Genomic DNA, 20,336 nt, shown 5'->3' with positions numbered 1-20,336 from the left:
CATGTATTGGAGTAAAATGAAAATTCAGCTGATGTTTTTTTATCTACTGCATTTGCCTTGCTAACTAGCCGGATAACTAATAGTAAAAGAAGCATCAATTCGACCTTGAGGCAGCCAACATGCAGCTTTTTGCATACACTAATGACCAGCTGGAGTCAGACATGACCTCAAAGTAAAAGTAGTGATGAAGGAGCCTCGGCTGATTCAAGAACATATCGTTTCATTATCTGTGTGGAGTTGGCATGGTTTTTAATTATGACCCTAAAGACTCAGACACCTGAAGTCTAAGACAAAAATTAGAAACAAAGTCATGGATTTATGAAGGACAAGTTGATTAAAGTCAGATAAACATCCTTCAAGGTAATTAAAAATATGTAAGCGCTGTCAGGCTGAGGGCTAATTGGTATGTAATGATGATTCTTGAGTGTTTACTGTGGCTCCATTTTAAATGAACTAGTTGAAAAAAAAAAAGAATATCTAGCTCTAAACTGGAGGGCAGGAAGAAACTGAGCTTAACCACCTCAGTTCAGTAGAAGTGATGGGTTTATGATGTATGGATAATAGAGTGAGTGCTACCTGTAAAACAGTCAGCCTGAAACTTGTTTTTCCCGCTGTGAAAATGCATGGAAAGATCTGAAGCCCTCATGCAGATGGCACTGATTTGCCTCTGAGCTCCATCTTCTTTTATTATCTTTCCTTTGAGATTCTCGGCTTCTATTTTGGTAAAGGAGGAATATGTCTGTTTAAAGAAGCTCAATGACAAGCTTCTCCAAATATACACTAAAAAAGACAGGAAAAACACTCTCAATTAAGATTTCCACAAAGCTGTAGTCGATTTTCAGTCTGCCAAATATAAACAAGACAGGGGGAATTTAATTGGCTCATTCGGTATTTTTTTGGCAAAATAGAATAAAAGGTGCAATAATCAGGATTTTTATATCTAAAAGGTGACAAACTCATGGGGAATTATCTCCTATCTTCAGTTTCCTTCAGTTCTGGGGGCATTTTTTTGTGTCTTTCAGCTAATTATTTTGTTTTGACCATTTTGTTTTAATCTCACCACGCTCGTTAACTGTGTAAAACATAGCTAAACAGACAGTGAATGTCTAACTTATAATCACTGGAGAGTTAGAAACATAACTCCAAATCTGGACTCTAGATGAACAAATAGGGAATTTCTCTGCAGACGCATAATATGTCGGTGCCGTGTTTTTCTGCTGCTCTCAAGTGTCAGAAAATACAACAACTCGGCTTTTAATTTGTACACTTCAAAGCCAACCAAAAAAGAAAAGATAAAAATAAAGGATTCACTATCTAACCACCCAAATTTTATTCCTAAAAGTTTTGAATCGACAGTTAGACCTTCATTTTGGAAATAAATTTGCCACAAAATACATTATCAAACGGTTAAATAAAATGTTAAAATCCAAACAATACAAAATACAGGCTTTGAGGAGGGTGCTGTGGGGGGACCAAGCGGCAACCTGGGGGCCTGAAAATGAAAACAACGTGGAAGTGCAAAAAACTGCAGTTCCTTAAATGGCTACTTAAGGCTGGCTCCAAAGACGATTCAATACCCATAGACCCCCATATCAGAATGTCCACCTGTATAGCTAATTTTCCTGTTCATGACCACTGAAAAGGGTACATTTTTATATAATTCAGTCATGTTAAATATATCAAAGCTTAAAATTATGCAGAATTATGGGCCTCAGCTCCACCCACTCTCCACCTCTTTGTCCATTTTAGGATTAGCTGGGACTTTGGTGGAGTCAGGTCCTGCCAAGATGCTGACAGTCAGAGTCACTGTCACTGAGCCTCACAATGGCTCTCCAGAGACCGACTGGTGATGTCACTGAGGCTGCGTCATACGTCATCCAGTCTGCAGGGGGCCTTGGACTCATGACCTCAGTATTTCTATCCTGGTGAAGCGCTGTCACTGTTCACAGCCTGCATGTGACAGCATCAAAGATAATTGGCTGTGTGTATCTGTGCTGTCTCAAGATGGAAACCATGCTCTACTGGAACTAACCTAATCCACACAACTGTTAAATGCAATCATTTATTATCAGAGGACGTGAAATGCATGACAGTGACATTTTGTAATTGTGTAGAGAATATGCAGATTCTTTCCTAAGAGTGTTAAATACCTGAAAATCAAGTTGAGCTAAATGACAATTGGCAAAGCTCCTTGCGTGTAATACCTCCGGATCAGACTGAATTAAAAGGTATTTTCCCACAACTCTCCATGAAGGAATTCTTCACATCACCACTTTCATCTGCTCTTGTGTATACAGTCTGCTCTGCTGTTGAAGCATGAAACTGAAGATATATCCTCAGAATGTGGGAGCGCTTTTCCAGACTGAGGGACAGACGTTGCCAGCTTTGTCTCGCCTTCAAGCCAAGAATGCTAATTGGGCTATTTAAAGGCTGTCCATCCCTGGCAAAAAAGGAAACAGTCCATATTTAAGATGCTTCCTGGATCACTATATCATGTATCTGGGGGAAACATACTGTACATTTATCACATGGAGACAGAGGGACAACTCTATCAATCCATGGGCAATGTGGGATGACAGTAGCGTCACACATGTTACATGTAGAATGTTGACTCTCTCTCTCTCTCTCTCTCTCTCTCTCTCTCTATTTTGTTCCTGGTGATAAGAAGCAGGACTGATATATGTCATTTTTCTTCGGGGGTGTGTCCATTATTGCAATTTTTGCAACTGATGATGAAAGGGTGGATGACATATAGGATATAATAAATCAATGATTTATAAGTTTGCATGCACAAGCAGCAAAAGCACAGATGCACACCTTCCAACTCACATCACGGCCCCACGCAGTTAAAGACAGGGCGACATGATGTGAGAGGAAACACTCTCACTGCGGGATCCATGGTACAATTAATGAAGTGATGACATTATATATTTATTTACAAGTCATTAGGATTCAGGGCCCGAGGAATCACATCCTGTCTCTGCCAAGTCTCTCTGAGGAGCATTCATTTTGTTTGGTCTTCATAACAAAGAGAAAAATTAAAAACTGGCATAGAAGCCCTCAAGCTTAAGGCACACAAAGCTTCAAGTTTGCACTGTTGAAGGAGAAGCTTTAAGCATGGAGAGGGAATTTTGTGACTGAATGTTTATAGATTTAATTAAATTACAAGACAAGACAAAAAAGCCCAAAGGCAAAGCGCTTTAGTGTTTAACAGAAGCGGCTATGGCTATTGTTTGGAATGAACAATCAGCTGGAATTCCTTTTTGAGGCTGAATTGTGCTTTATATTCTGCATAATATGCTGACTACTAATGGTATCAGTGGGTCTATTAAGTAATGACTGCACTGAAGAACAATTCTCAGTAGTGTGATCTTAGAAAAGAAATAGCAGGCATAAAAGCAGCAGAGAGGGGATGTATAGTATGTATGAGTGTATGTATATAATGCTTGCATGTGTGTGCTATAATAAATTTGTTTTCTTTGTGAGCTCCTCATCCCTGTTCTTCTCATAACCCAGAGGTGATGAACTGGCATGGAAGACTGCCATCATTACGTTATGTCATCACTTAGTCTCATCAATTAATCTGGTGACATAACATGCCCTCTGACTATACTGAGAGCTCATTCTCAGAGTGCCCTTGCCCATATGTATCTTCTGTGACAAAAGCCAAAGTGTTGCCAAGCCCTGATATTGCCATTCGGAAGGTTGTGCTAAACGAAGGGGCTTGTCCAAGTACTAACACTTTTCACATCTTACAACATAATGGCCTGCCCGACTCCCAAACAGGTCTGCACTAGATTGAAACAGATTGTGAAAAATGACCACAATTGTAATTTCATGAGGAAAGGCATCAAAGCAAGAATTCATTACTAACAGTAAATACAAAATCCCCTCTGCTTCATGCATATTTACTGTTAGAATACAGATGTTTTTACCTATTTTGCACCATTGCACATAGACAAAATCTACCCTTTGCATGTACAGTTCATGCTTTTCCCCCCTTTCTAAACGTAAAATGAAATTGAAATATAATTCCCCATTCCTCTCAACCATGGGCCTACTCGTATTTTCAAATATTAGTTTGAACTTTAACCCCTTGTCCAGCTCCCATAGGTCCAGTGGCCAGGTGTCGCAGGGGGTTACTGTGTCAGCACGACGCTGGGGGGAACAGCAGTGAGTTGGAACCAAGGCAGAAATAGGTCAACGGTGAGAGAGGATGGCAAATTGAAAGTGACACTGAACCCCCAGTGGAGCAAGAGAGCACGGGGAAACATGGATGCACTGTTTAATTTATGGGGTTTCTCGAGTAGCCATTCGAAAAATGTACAAAAGCGACATATCTGTTCATGCTGTGTATAAACAGAAAGTTGTATTTTTATTTACTTGGGAGTCAAGACATAACAATAGGTGTTGTCTAGAATATAAATGAGAGTCTGGAGTTTATGCTTCACAACCACAGGAGCCTCCTACTGTGGCTGAACTGAGGTAAGCAAGGTAAGAATGCAGCATCAAAGGTAACGTCCAGCTTCGTTGGTCCAGCTTGAAGCCTCAGAGAGCGATGTGACATACCCCCAGCAGAGCCAGAGCACATACCAGCTCTGAACACAACACTGATATATCATCTCTTTGATATACAGCGAGCAGTTACTTATTAATACATCCAGCATGAGAAAGGGCCACATTATCATTCAGTTGGAGTTGTGTTTCTGTCCAACTGCCAATTTTAAGATTTAATGAGCTCTGTTTTGGTCTCTACCCTCTCTATCCTGAGGGAAATATCTCGCTCTTTAGCTGCTAAATACTAAACGCTTAAAGGTCAAGTGTGTAGGATTTAGTGGCATCTAACTGTGAGGTTGCGAACTGCAACCAACTGAACACCCCTTAAAACTGGGGGGGGGGGGTTACAATAGAATACTTCCACATACCCTCAGGCAACTCAGGAGTACCCCCTGCTCTATAAGCACCCTGATTGTGAATCATTGTCAAAAAGGCAGGAAGGCAAAGAGCATCAAATTCAACTTCCCAGAGCTAATCCATCCATCCATTCTCTATACCCTCTTATCCAGTGCAAAGTCACAGGGGGCTTGAGCTTAACCCAGCATTCATTGTGCAAGAGGTGTGACACACCCTGGATGGGTTGCCAACCTATGGCAGTATTGCATCTCTTTCATTCTTTCTCTTTCTCAATCACCATCTCACTCGAATTTTTTCTCATCTCTTCTTTCTTTTGCAGCTCATTTGCACAGCTTTCTCTCGCTCAAACTGAGCACATTTAGAAAATAATATGAACCTGTGGATCAAGACAGTTATGCAGTAAGCAGTTACGCTGATGCTTAGCAGAGAAAACAGAAACGACATAAGCACAATGCAGAGTTAATGACTAGTAGCACCACAAAGGCTTTCTTTAAAAACACATTATGTTACATTGATGTTGTTCGGGAAATGAAGTCATTGTCAAGTTTATATGATGAGAAAAAACCTCATTTCACATTCATCATGTTTAGAGTTACAACATTATATGAGACAACACAGTTTAGTCATTGTACAGCGAGATCATTTCAAGCCAAACTTTTATCTGTTTTCAGTATCCAATGAGCTAAGGAACTTACACTTGCACTTGTGTAGGAACTGTAGATGAGCATCATAAAGTGTTGATGTGTTCTCTACTAAGCTCTGCTAAACCCTGTTCTCTAAAAGAGGGAACTTAAGGTATGGATCTTCATGTTCTTATGTAGTCATGCATGGTAATTATCTGTTTGCCTAAGCCTCTATAGAACAAAGGGATATAACTGGAGAGGTAGAGTGCAACACAAAAAGTTCAGTAACAATACTAAGAAGTGGGCAGAATATTGCAGCGAACTGGCACAGAGAATTTCATTGAAACACTTTGCTGATCAAGAAGTTGAGAATAACTTTTGTAAGTTCCTGTTTCTGATTCTTTCAAATTGAGTTCTTTTAATTATATCCTCAACAAGACACGGGAGTCTCCTTGATATTTTAATAATACTGTAAGTTAATGTTGTGTGCATCAGTTTCAATTATGTTTCATCTTTGTTTCACTTTTATGGTTTCAGTGCAAATCAAGTAAACTACATCTAGAGGAAAATGCATTTCTAGCTGTTCTGAATGGCCACAGTGAATGGCACAGCAAAACGCTGCGTTCATAGCATCCTTCTGGGTGCATCACACTGCCTGCCAGATCTCTCCAAGAACTTTCTTTGAAGTCTTTGTAAAGCCATGTAGAAACTCAAAATGTAGTAAGTCTGGATAATATAATAAGTGCACACAATGTAATTTAAAGAAATTCACCGGCATAAAAACTGATAACGGAATAATCCATATAAGGTATATATTTAATGTAACAAAAAGGGTGAGTGCATAACGTATTAACTTTTTGTGCGTAATTTAACGAGTTATTACATTTTATGGAAGTTGTTACATTATGAGCATCAACTCACTCCACATTCACTAAGTGGCCATTTTCATCACCTCATGTTTGTAGATGAACTGCATTTGATTTTACAGCTGTATAGAATAAAGTGGGTATTGAGTGTGTATTGGAATAAAAAATTAAAACCTAATGCTTTAAGGGCCAGTCTGAATTTGATGTGCAGTACAATTTCCATCCTAACCATCATCTTAATGTCTGTATGAGCCACATCCAATTATGTCGCAGGTATTGATGAATTTGGTTGCAATTCAAATGCAATCTGCATAAAGTCAGTGCAGATTTTTTTTTTTTCCTTTTCCTGTGCATTTTAAGTGTTTTATATACCAACATAAGACACACCTTTCCACAATCCACTTCAGAAAAAGGCCAAAGCAAAAAACAGAAACAAGATATTGGCAGTCTTTGTTGAGCCCTATGAATGTACAGATGCAAATGTGTGTATAATGTGTGCAAAGGGGTAATGAGTAGTTTGTCAGACATTTTAATCTATGCATTAAGTTCAATAACTATGACATTATGTGAAGAAAGGTATTGCATTATCCCTTAGCACTTTGGTTCCATTATAGGCCAATAATTATTCCATTCCAGTTCATTATGATTATCAGCTTTATTATATCCACAGTTATTACATAAAGACTTCCTACAAGCCATGAAAAATGAAAGCAACATGCTTTGAAACAGTCTCACCTGAATAGCATTCATGGTGTTACACCTGGATACATTCAAGAAAAGTTCCAGAGATGAAGAATGAAAAGACAACATGAAATAAGTTCTCTCACATCTCTGTTTGCTTGATCAATTGTGACTGTTGGCTTGTCTGTTTCGGAGAGTTACACGAATGGTCAGACGAATCCCTTAATTCCACCATCATGCAAAGACAATCTGACGCGCACTTTGTAGCAAGCTGAGGTCTTGAGCCTATGAAGAAGATACAAGTCTGAGGTGTAAATCTCGCTTCTTTGCTGCAAATGAGATCAAAACAAAATGCTCTGACAACAGCCTGAAAGTGAACTGATTTGAATATGTAGCAAACTTGACCATGTTTTATCGGGCTTCTACAAAGTGTCATCGTGAGCTTGTAATGCATATAGCAGAATTTTATGACTGGATGTTTCCTACTGAAATGCACCTTTTGACCTTTGACTTTTTATCAAAGAACCACATATCTTCTCACGCAGTTGCTCATCTTTTGTACTGATTATTCAAGTGGGACAGCTTGATGTCTATGCAGAAAGTAAAAAGGCTTTTTACTTCTAGAGCCATGGATCCCTGAAATAATATAATGTACAGTTTGTGTGGGAAATGTAATTTAATACCATGTCAAATAACCCAGCTACATGAAAATTGACGGTCTTTAATTAAAACTGTTGCATCGCATTCGTATAAAACTTGAAAGATAAAGGTAGAGACCTTGAGCAAATTACCGAGCAAGACAGAGAGAAAGACATCATGAGGGAGATGGGGGAGGGTGCGAGTTTGATTAGACAATCTCAGACAGGCTTCGTTCGGCGTGAGGGCCGTTAATTACTGCTACGGTTCAAAACAATCTCTCTCTCCTGCTGAGTTCCTCCCTTCCCGTACGCCATCAGCCACATGCTCTGTCGCATGGCAAGCCCTTACACATCGCATACTCATCACCCCAGATTGGTGAGCATCACCCTCTCACCCTGTAATTAGCTCTCATAGTCCAGCAGTCACAATCACTGCTGTAGGAAGTGCAAAGTTCCTGATTGAAATCCTTAACACTCTAATGTACCTGTGAATGGTGCTGTTTGTAGGATACATTCAAGGACGCCATCAGGCACTAACTAGTCCTTGTAGGATTGCTGTATATAAAGCTAAAACACATTTGTCATAATTGTTAAAGAAGTACATGTTTATAGAATCTCTCAAGTGCAACAGTATTTCTCAAGTGGAAATACAACATGACATCAGAAGTTTTCTCATAAGAATATTGGCAATGGTACTTTTTATGGCAGTAGGATTTTTATGGCATTACCTCAGATCTGTACAACAAAAGGTGGCAGGCGATTACAGCCAACCTGTCTCATCCCTCGAATCATGGGCTCAATCATCTCCAATCATGGCAAAAGCTCAGGTCAAACATGACAAAGAAATACTTACTGCAAATCCACTTTCTTTGCGCTCTGTCATAGATTGTATATGAAGACCACAACCCACAATCGTGCTCAAGGGTATAGGATTCTTCACAGTTTCCATTATAAATGCTGTTCAGTATTAGTATCTAAGGGTTGACATAGATGTATAAATGTGGCACTGGTAAAATTTAAAGTTCGAGAATTAAATTTTACTTATAGACAGTTGAAGTTTTGGTTGAACTGTGAAGTTGTTCTGGGCATCTTGGGTTCTGGAAGAAAAGATCCTCTTAATTTTCTGTGTAGACAATGTTAGGTGACAATGTTGGAGCGTTTCTAGAGCTGTGATGTGCATGAAACACTTGCTTCAATTATCAATATAAAAGATACACAACTGCAGTAGAAAATATGTAGTTCTTTGATAAAATGTTAAAATGTACAAGACATTATAATTTACAAAAGGAAGTTAACTGAAACTGCCAAGCAGCATCTATGAAGGAAACATTTAATCGTCCAGCTTGACATGCTGTTGTGTTCCCTCCCAGCACAGCCTGATTCCAGACCTCTGAAATTGGCAATTCAGTCCAATTGTCACGCTCCCACTAATGTCTACTGGAAGCTAAAGATTAGGCTTTGTAGCAACCTGATAAAACATTTAGCATGTGTAGTTTAACATTTTGAACCACACATTTTGGCTTATTCACTTTCTTGCTGAGTGAGAAGATTGACACCACTTTCATGTCCGTGTGCTAAGTGCGAAGCTGCATTAAGACTGGAAACAGGGACACAGCTAGCCTGTGCAAAGGTAACAAAATCCACTAACCAGCACCTCTAAAACTGCACAGTTAACATACTATTCTAGGTGCACTGTGGATTTTGAATTCAGTGAATACTGCACAGTGCTTTGTTTTGCGGAGGAGGCTCATGGGAATTGTAGTTTGCCAAACCAAACTTGTGGAAAATTGAGATTTCTCAGGAAACAGTTGGATTTATTAAACCTGATCCGTACCACATAACATAATCATATACCATTGTTAAATCCCCCAAGAGACTCCTATGCTTCTATGTTGAGGAACATTAAGAATAGCATTAAATAAATGCACTTCCAGAAGCAGCGCCTCCTCCCACTTCACAGCTCGAATGACCAATCTGATGTGTGCCCCAAATGCAACATCCACCCTGCAAGTCTAGAAATACCTCCTCAACATATCTGTGCATCTTTGGAAGTCTAAATCCATGCACCTAGTTATTCTCCATGCTATGTCCTTTCAACTCAGTGCAGTGCATGATCCAATTTTAATCAGTTTCCTATCACAACCTATACAGCTTTTCTATAGTACTTGCTTCAAGGGTACAGCAGTTGAATTTTTGTGATCTTGTGCTATTTTTTACAGAATCAATCTGCTATGACAGCTTCCTAGTATATGAGTATATGAGAATCATCAAATAAAGTAATACTGATATTTTCTTCCAGGGGAAAAGATAAATGGCAGCAGAGCTCACACAGCGGGTTCATATCTGTGCCAGGGAGGCATGGCAGCCATCCTCTTGGAGCCTGACCGTTTTAATGCAGTACTCTAATTGATCAGCATTCATTCCTCATCCATGCTGGATTTACGGGGAGACAGCCCACGGCTGCCATAGGGCTGCCAGACCTAAAGAGAAATGGCCGGAGGAGCTCTGCCATCCACCATCCACAGTGGGAGGTTCCAGACGCCATCACCACACACGCTGTTTACTAATCAAGATTTACGCCATTTGTTTGTATATATCAATAAATCACTTCTGAGTGCATGTGAATGACCATGAATCTAAAACAGGAGTAGAGCTCTAATTGCCTCCCACAGGGCTGAAGCAAATATATACCATGGTTTTACCTCCCAGAGTTTAATATTTGACTACAGGGAACAAATGCTTTGTTTTTAATTGCTATATAACTGTGGCTTCTGGGGAGATTTTCATTTTTACTCAGTCCTGATAGCGAGAAGTGATCGTCCCGGGTGCCAGAGGCAAGGCTGTGGATTCATCAACCACGTATTAAACTCCATGTTTGATGTCAATGTTTTGAAAAACCTAATTTCTTCCAAGTCCCTGTTGAGAGAAAAGAGATGTTTTCTACCTCAGGGATGAAATGATCCAACAACTAAACTGAATGTGCCTCTAAAGACACATTTTCAAATTTAAAATGTCGTCCTCCGATGAGGGCAAAATGTCACAGTCTTTGTGGTTTAGTCAGCGCCTTTCTAGGATGGATGGAAGGGAATATTATATGTGTCTAAAGGAGAAAGAGATACACTATCCTCTCAAGGTCACAGAGTGAGACCAAGATATCTGTAATAGACAGAAGGACCCTTGGAGGAGAGGAGGAGGTGCAGGAGCTGAGGAGATGGTTTAAGTTCCTGTCCTTGGGGAAATCTCCATCCATCTGGGGAGTCGGTGAGAGCGCAGCCAATTCACATGCTCTAACAGGCCCTTAATTTGGGAAAACATATGCCACCGCTTAGGCCTTTTGGAATCTTTTCACATGGCAGAAATTGGCTGTTATGGTGGACATTAGCTGGTAGACTAGATGAGGCATAAATAATGTTATTTACAAGTGATGTACATTTAGCAGTCCCTCCTGAACGTGGTTTCTCTTTTTAATCTCATTTCATGTATTTACACTCTATGATTGCCTGTGACACTAAGAACTATTGGATTTTGCACATTACAATATGAAAATTTTTAAGACCACCATCTGAGCACATATAATCCATGACACAAAATGCCCCTTGTGTTTATGTATGGGGACAGAGCAAATTAAATTCAGATGGCATTACTGAGCCAAATCCTTATCTGTCCGTGTGGATAAACCCTGGAGTCACAACCACAGGATCAGTGGGGATGGAAGTACTCAGATCTCTTCTGAATGTACAAGTAGAGATACTACAATATAGAAACAGTTTATTTCAAAAACAGTTTTAGGCAATTTGTCTAGGCAAATATCTTGTATGACTGCTTGTGTTTAGCATTTAATATTTGATAGGTTTTTTGTTTGTTTGTTTTTTGCTGAATGGAAAACAGATTTTGGAGAAGCGCATGCTTATTTTCTCAAAGTATTAATATAATAAGGTATAAATAATAATGCAAGACAGGTATCTCTAACAATACCAAGCTTCAGTAAGCAGCATGTAATGTTATAGCTGATCCTGGTGGAACTAATTTGATTTTACTTATTTACAGTTGAGCAGTGCAATCCATAACCATGCATCACATTTTATAAGGATATGTTTTGATATGAAATCTTAATCAGCAATGAACCTAGTCACTGCAGCTGTACAGAGTACAAAGTAAAATGTTCTGGTGTGAAAAGCAGTGGAGTATAAAGCAGCATATACAGTACAAGTGCCTCACAGTAAAACTATACTGAAAGGAGACACAAAAGGAACATGTCCAGCTTCGTGTTGTTGGTTTGGGATGTCAGGTCTCCCTTATGCCCCGACAAAGGTCCTTCATCTTTGAATAAACAAATTTCCCAGGGGTCCCAGTACAGTCACCATCCTTCCAGTTTTACGCTCTCTGCCACTTATTGGTCTGAATGGCGAGAACATCTTAACTCATTACTGACTCTGCAGCCATAGCACAGTGTCAAGTTTGCAGTTCACTCCCTACAGTTGCTCCGAGCTTCATCTCCATCCCCCTGCAACACACCATAGTGGGGAGAGAAGTTTTCAACTACAGTGGCAGACCCAGAGGGAGCACAGAAAAATGTGGAGTGGGCTCTTTCAGTAATTTCAGTGCCAGGCCCCACCATGCACATCAGAGCCTGAGGAGCAGATATGGTCCGAATTGTGAATCCACCCACACTGCATGTCACTCTCCATAACACAGGAACTGTGAGCATGCTATCTACACTGACAACACATATATGTGCACACACACACCTACGCGAATCTTGCGGAAAAAGTATACTGCACACATATAAAGAGAAATGGAAAAACTTCACATAAAAAGCCGCTGAGTCGATTATGAAATCAATACACTGTATATAACAAAAGGTTTTAGATATTCCTATTTCCCTTTGCACTTATTTCAGAGTGCTTCCAGACACGCTCCTGCTGTAATTACCTATAATCTTGTCTCGATGTTGCATCTAAGGTTTGAGTATGAGTAGGAGCTTGGCCTGTTGGCACGCTCTTTGTCTGCCTCCTGATAGAACGCTTTCCACTCGGCTGAATTACCCACTCCATGATGACTCGATGCAGCAGAGCAAAAAATGATGCTCCCCAGACTCCCGTGTATTCAGATTCTTTCAGATGGATTCCTCAGGCCCCCCTCGTGCTGTAGACCCGAGCGGCAGCAGGAATATAGCGTGTTATGGATCGAGACTCTTTCATATCCAGCTGATAAGAAAATATCAACTACACTAGGTTTTTTTTTTTTTTAGATTTGTGCTCGACAGAATGTGTGTATCTGTGCGTGAATGTGTGTACATATATATGTACAGTATATACACAGAGGTGAAAACACTTCTGTAGTAAACATGACATTACTGCATAATTTCTTTATATGCAACCAACTAGATGCTCATTTGATTAAAATGCTAAAATGCATAGTTGCTTAGACATCATTTAATCTCTGCTCTGAACATGTTTGTGGATGCGCTGTAGAAATTCAGTTCATTTGAGGATATTACCATCATTGCAAAGAGAGTGAAAATTACAAGTTAACTGTACTGAGAAATGGAATTGCTCTATTACCAAGTGGAATAACAGGAAAGATTTTAATTTAGATTACTTTAATTTCCATGCTCAACTAGGTTGTGGTGCTTGTACAAACTTACGCAATCGTTTTTTAAACTGTCTTACTGTTTTACTGTTGTGACTTCTCTCTATGAGATGATTGGTGATTGATTGGTTTGACCCATCACCTGTCTCCCCTCCTATCTGCACTTTAATGCTCTGTGTGCCCATCACTCCATGCACAGGCGGGGAGATGGTGACGGCACTTCCCCTGACCTTTGAACTTGTGTTGACAACTCAGCTGCCTCAAGTTGCAGAGGAGGCTCATGCGTGTCTTGGTTGGCATGGCGATGACATGAGAAGTAATATCACAGGAATATATTAGAAGGCTGCTCCCACTGTATTGATATTCAATCCACAGGAAAATAAGACAGACAGCGTGCAAAATATGTCAATATTCCTCTGCCATTTATGTTTATCTGTATTTACAATGTGGATGGAACGACACATCACATAATTAAAGTTACACATAGTGCAGCAATTTTGCGTGTGGAGATAACATGAACTAATCTGAATCATTCTGTACACTGGAACCTTTTTCACAGCAGTAGGTCTACAATCTATACGATGAAGTTGTGCAGCCAGTTTGTCTGTTGTTGACTACAAGAGCCGACACAAAAGTTTTCATCTACTCCCAACATCTGAGGATGGCAAGGCCCAGTGGATTCATTTTATTTTTGAGGGAAACGTGCAATGTCCCCACGATGACTAAAAAACTGCATATGCATTTTAATGTTGCTCCTCCAATACAGCAACGGCACAAGCTCAAGGATGGATCAATACCGGCTGTCCGTGACCCTGCTTCAAACTTGAAAGCTGTCAGTTTTGCTTTCTTATGTTTTATGTTGTTTTACTGTTTCCCAGGACTGGGAGCACTGTTGGACTGAGTGTAATATTGACAGTCAAGGGAAACTGTGTGAATATTAAGTCTCATTCGATCCAGCAAAATAATGAGAGTAGTAGGTTTGATACCGGATAACTTGCTTTTTGTGTGTTTATACTGCAGCATTAGCTCAGCTAGTGTTAGCGTTGTTGTTATACAAAGCCCGTTCTGCTCGCCAGTATTTGTGCTTGTTTAACTGCTGTATATAAATTTACTTGAAAGACATGCTAGTAATGATGTAGCTAATATGAAAAAAGAAATTATCAAAGAGGACAGCAGGAATTCAGTTGCTTGGCAACACTGTGTAACTTTGATTAACACCCAGACGCTATCTTACTCAGATCATATACATAGGCCGTTGCAAAGCTGTAGCATCAGTGGCCCACTGGGGGTTGAGGCTCACGCTAATCAGATTCATGCTGGAACAAGTGCAGCGGTGAAGTTTCTTTATTTTATTTTAGAAGGGGTTATTGTGGTGAGAGTCAAGGTAGAAGTGCAGCTAGCTAGAAGCTAAAAACAGCAGCAGAGCTGACGGGAAACATGGTGAGCTGTGCTGGCTCAGGCCTGTGTGAACTGACTAATCAGTGCAGGCTGGGCAATTTGGGGAAGCCTTCAGCAGTACTGAAGCTAAGGCCTGGCTCAGACTATACCACTTTAGCCTGATTTGAGACGATTTTTTTGTGGCTAACGAATTACCAGCGTCATGACCGATCGTGAACGAGAATCGGACATCTGTACTCACGTAGTGTGACATGCTATACAACCTGTCGTGTGGCATCTGGGACATCCAACGGCATGCATGTCAGATGACATCTGATGTCGTGCGTGATCATTAAATCTCTCGTCTGAACCCGGCCTAAAACTGTTTCAGACAGAGGGAAAAGTGCCGTTGCAGCAATGGACAGTATGAGACAAATGTGTTTTCTGAACATTAAAGCGTGTAGACCTATTCTAGCAGACACCTTAAATAAAAGTAAATTCCATATCTGGGGCCCCAGTGGCCAAGGACAGAATCCCACCTGAACTATTTCCCCCACTGCCTAAATGAAATATTAATATTCTATGTCTAAAGCTATATTAGTGGCCCTTAGACGTAAGGCTGCAACTAACTAAAATTTTCATTATGAAATAATCTGATTGATCGATTAGTCTATAAAATGTCAGAAAATGCTGACATCTTCAAATCATTTGTGTTTATCCAACCAATAGTTCAAAACCCCAAAATAATCAATGAATTATGTAGTTGTAATCAATCAATAATGCATAATGACTATATAATTTAACCATTCATTTGATTTTTGCTCGATAAATTACCAAAATGATTCTTGGTTATATAAACATAGTTGCTGGTGAATTTTCAAGTACTGGATTGCATTATCATTTTGTCTTGATGCTGTATTCAAGGTTCATCGTCTGGGAAACATGAATCAAAAAATTCAACGGTTGGTAAGCCAAATGGACAGACAACAAAGACTTTTATGACCAGTGGGCAATGACAAAGGTTAGCTGACATATCTCTTCCTTTAGAGAAAATGCATGAAACGACACAGTGAAATCATATGCCACCCTGTGACCACTGTATCTTGGGGCATAGCACCGCTAAGATTTTCCATATAAATTCCCTCTCCCAGTGATGGCTAAAACTAAAGCTCCTTAAATGCAGAGACAGACTGCAGAAGTGAAGAATCTTTACTAGCCGGATTATCTCTCTTGTAGCAGCCTGCTCTACAAATGCTTTTCTATCTGGTAAACCATGTAGCTCTAAATTCAATTAGGGCCACATAAACATTTTCATGTGTGGCAAGTGAGCTGTGAAAGGGCAGGAAACAGGCTCAGGCTGCAGCTGGGAGAGGCGAGCAGGGCCTGATCTACTTCTGAGGAACAGAGGAGGGAAGAGATTTGAGATGCTGCAGGAGATGCGCTGTAATATTTAGCATGCACCGAACTAGCTTCTTTGTGAGAGTCCAAGAGCGTGGCTGTGTCTCTTTATCACTCAGCGGATGTCTGCTGCTGTCATGTTTCCATCCATCTATCTGACTCTGTATGCCTCGCCCCTGCCTTCTCTCATCACACACAAACACAGACAGACAGACAGACAGACATAGAGTAAACTCCATATCTATTAATTTCAATCACAATCACAGAGTGTTTTTATCTGCCAAATAGCATGACATTCATCCAGGATTTGTCCAGTGCATCCATCCAGCTACGCTTTACATATACGACATGCAGCATCTTATCTTTTTGTAAGTATGCGCATTGAAGCTGAACGGGGCACAATGTGGCTACAGCTCTGAAGTATGGGTAATGAATAATTAGTGGTCTCTCTCTCTTGCTCTACTTCTCCCTGCATCCCCCTGTCCTGCAGCCCATATTACACTTCATTATTCTTTAGGCTACCCACTCCCTCTAGTGATGGACAAAGGCACTGCCCGAGGAGCAGCCAGCAGGCAGACAGGCGGCAAATGTGGGACCACAGGACTGACAGGAAGAGTCAGCCTCCTCGCTACGGGCTGGATGCCGTGCCAGACTGCCGGTGGGAAGCACAGCAGTGGACTGAGAGGAACACTTGTGTGACAAGAAAACAAAACAGTCACTTCCGCATAAAAATGACCGACTGAGTTCAAGTGTTATGTTCTGTTTCAGCAAATGTGGTGGGCTAAAGTGCTAAGAAGCACATTTGCTGAAACAAAAAGCATACAGGAACAGGAAGAGGATAAGCACAAATACACATACAGAGGCACACAAACATGCTTGATTAACTGCTCTCCGCTGTGAAAAAGCACGTTCATTTGTATTTAAGTGGCGCAATGTGATAATTACCTGGGCTGGGTTTCTTCAGAGCTGCGTGCGACTCTGTGGGTTCCCAACTAGGCCTAGTTTCCCTCAGCCCCCGCTCCTCTCATCCATCTCACTGGTCTGGATGATGTAGCGATGCCTTCACTCGTGGCCCTACCTCGGCGAATGTTAATAATCATACACAGCCTCCACTTTCCTCCCTGCATTCCCAGCACTTATCAGTGGGATATCGCCTTTGAAAAATAAACATTGTGAGCAAAAAAAAAAAAAAACAGGTCTTCAGCTTTAATAACCCATCAGTTATTAAGCCTATATCAGATTTTGTGCCCATGTGTTCAGAACAGGAAAGATTAGCCCACTTAGAGCCTGGCTGCATGTATAGATACATAATGAATATAATAGCTCACTCCAGAGCTACATACACAGAGCAAATTAGAAGGTGAGTCAGAATTCAATGCACTGAACTGAGCAGAATTTATTAAATAAAGTTGCTACAAGCACTCTCCATGCAACAAATCATTGCTTCAATTTGAATGATCCCATTTAAATTCCATTATGTCTTTACACTGACATGTTTAAAATCAGATAGGGACTGGAAAGAGATCTATCCCCTTCAAGATAATTGATACCGCCAGAGTCTGGGCAGACCACACCGTGAAAATGGGGCATTATTCATAATTCATAAAATTTTATATAACTGACTTACTTTTGAAGATTACACAATAACATATTCATTGTTAAAGAGAGAGCCATGGTCAACCCAGACTACAAAGCATTGTAGGATTGAAGGTCCAGACATGACAAATGGCCTCCCATGTTTTTTGTCTGAGACATTTGACATGTTACAAGATTACCACTGTGTGTTTTTAGTGGTGAATCCAGGTGTTTCCAGAATCAGGATTACCACACTGATGTTGGCATTTTACAGGTTTGTTGCCTGTTTTTTCTTTCTGTTGTGTTTCAGCTCATCTCCCTAATGAAAAGGTCAAGCTCCGGGATAATGTGTGATAATTAAAAGGGCTTTGGCATATGGCTACCATTGCTAACATGCTGTGTGAGTCAATGGGAGCCACTTGTGCCTTGTGAAAAAAGAAAATGCTGCTGTGGATGGGAATACACCATGAAGCAAAATGTTAAAAATAAAATAAAAATAACAAGATTCAGTATTGGGCCAAGCTAGCAAGCAGCAGAAAAGCTAGGTCAGCCACCAGTAAGGTGCATACTTACACATCGAGCACACGCATCATTTGCGTCTTTTTTTTAGTCTAATATTCACTTTTACCTCTGTTCTATCAACTCTGTCAACTATATCTGGTTCCATAGCTTGCAGCTGTTCAACTGTCTTTGTCGGCAATCTTTGTCATATGTTTTTTATTGTTTGTTTGTTTTTTGCTCAAATGGCTGCTTAATCAATGCCAATGATGAGAGTACTGAGAGGGAACCATGAAGTAAAAGTATAGGCTGTAAATCAAACAATGGGCTAAAGTAGGCTAAAAAGCTCTGTGGAGGGTTGGTTGTTAGCTAATGTACAAGGACCTCAGCCCTACAACTAACTCCTGTCACATCATAGTCATTTGATTCATGAATAATGTCAAAAATATGAATAAGTGCAGTTTTATGGTGTCCTTAAACCATGAGAAAATGCAACAGCCAAAAAAGTCTCACAGTGGCTGAACTGTTTTATTTTCACTGTAGCCTGAAGGCATATGACACACCAGGAACGATACTGAGCACCATTGATTGTAAAGGCCCACTATCAGTCTCTCTATGACAGGACTGGGGCAGAGCAGTGGCCACTTTCACTGAGAATTATTGGGCTTTAGAAGGTTTCAGCTTCTACCATGAGGCAAAAAAAAGTACTGGGACGTGCCAGTTTGAGGATGGTTACAAGTGCTTTTGTTCAGCAAATGACACAGCAATGTAAGTGGATATTCAAAAGGTTCTCTTCATTACAACTGCTACAAAAAAAAGGTAATAAAGCTTTACATTAAAAAAGAACAAGCCCTCGTTCATGCTGCCTTTTATGTGCTGCTCTCAGCACGACAAGCCACACTGCAGAAAATCACTGTGCTGTTGACGCAGGCAAAAAGAGGCTTGCAAGCCGGAGCATGTAAAAAGTGTCGGACTAAGGGTATTTATTTGGTGACGTGCCTGTTACCACTCATTACTCAACATTACTGCTTGTATTCAGTACAACCTCAACTCAAGACGCTGTGAATAAAGTAGGACCAAACAAAGAAAGTAGGAAAACAAGTGATGAGGGTTGAAGTGATGCCACTTGTGGGATCACTTTATCACAGCAGCAAGAAAAAGATACACTGTTCAGCTGTTGAGGCTAATGTGAAGTACAGACTTTCTTTTTTATTATGGTTTGCTGTGTATGATTATATATCAATTTGCAGCATGTTTTTGCCACACTGTTGTATTTCTATCTTCATTTCGTTGCTGCAAACAAATTACCCACTTGAATAAAGACCGAACTTTTAGAGCTCTAGTTCTGCTTGTTTTTTCAGTTAAATAAGGCAAAGCTGACAACTCTTAATTCATTTTGCTTCATTAGGTTTTTATGTGTTAGTGGCAGCTTACATCCATTTGCAGATACACACATTAATGCATACAGTGTGCGTTTTTGCAGACACACATACAAAATACGCACATCTGCCATACTAATGCATACAAACATGCACATTCACACACAGCACACATCTTAGCCGTTGATCACCACAAATGTGACCACATGAGGCAACTGAAGTAACTTCTGGAATCTTTGCACTCATACCTGGTAGCAAACGGGAACAATGCACGTGGACGAATGCAATCTCTTCTCATTTCTCACCGAAAACAGACAGACATTGACCAGCCACAGCAAGCAACAGCCTCATTCCTCCGCACATTAGCTCAAGAAGCTTGATTACAGGTGGCAACAGCTTGTTGTTTGTCAGATCAAGGTTCCAACTCTCAAAGATCTTTAAAAGGAATAATCAGCTGAAACAACTTATCAAATAGCATTTGGCAGATATTTTTCCTTTGATTCATGAACAGATTGACCAGAAAAACAGTGATGTAATACAATCAAGAGCAACAGCGGTGCAATAAATGATTTTTTTGCTCAACTTAAATGTTTCTTTCAGACAAAACAATCTCCACTCAAGGCCCATTGACTAGCTTGTTCTGGAGCTTTTGATCATATCATCTTGTTTTCATCAGCAGAAGTATGAATAGCAATCATGGAACCTTTACATGTACGAGCTTTCTATTATTCTGACCCTTTAAGAGCTTCTCATCCATGTTGCTTTAAAGCGAGCCTATGTGGCTACTGCTTCACA

At 40.3% G+C, this 20,336-nt stretch overlaps 1 protein-coding gene across 1 annotated transcript in view; it reads right to left on the bottom strand.

Annotated features, from left to right (window-relative positions):
- sorcs3a (sortilin related VPS10 domain containing receptor 3a) overlaps nt 1-20,336 on the bottom strand; it is a 200,545-nt gene that overhangs the window by 170,981 nt on the left and 9,228 nt on the right. The gene's annotated exons all lie outside the window — the stretch shown is intronic.

The sequence above is a fragment of the Chaetodon auriga genome, chromosome 4 (genome assembly GCF_051107435.1).
Source record: "Chaetodon auriga isolate fChaAug3 chromosome 4, fChaAug3.hap1, whole genome shotgun sequence".
NCBI classification, from domain to species: domain Eukaryota; kingdom Metazoa; phylum Chordata; class Actinopteri; order Chaetodontiformes; family Chaetodontidae; genus Chaetodon; species Chaetodon auriga.
The sequence above is the reverse complement of the archived record's forward strand: the minus strand, read 5'-3'. Positions and strand labels throughout refer to the sequence as shown.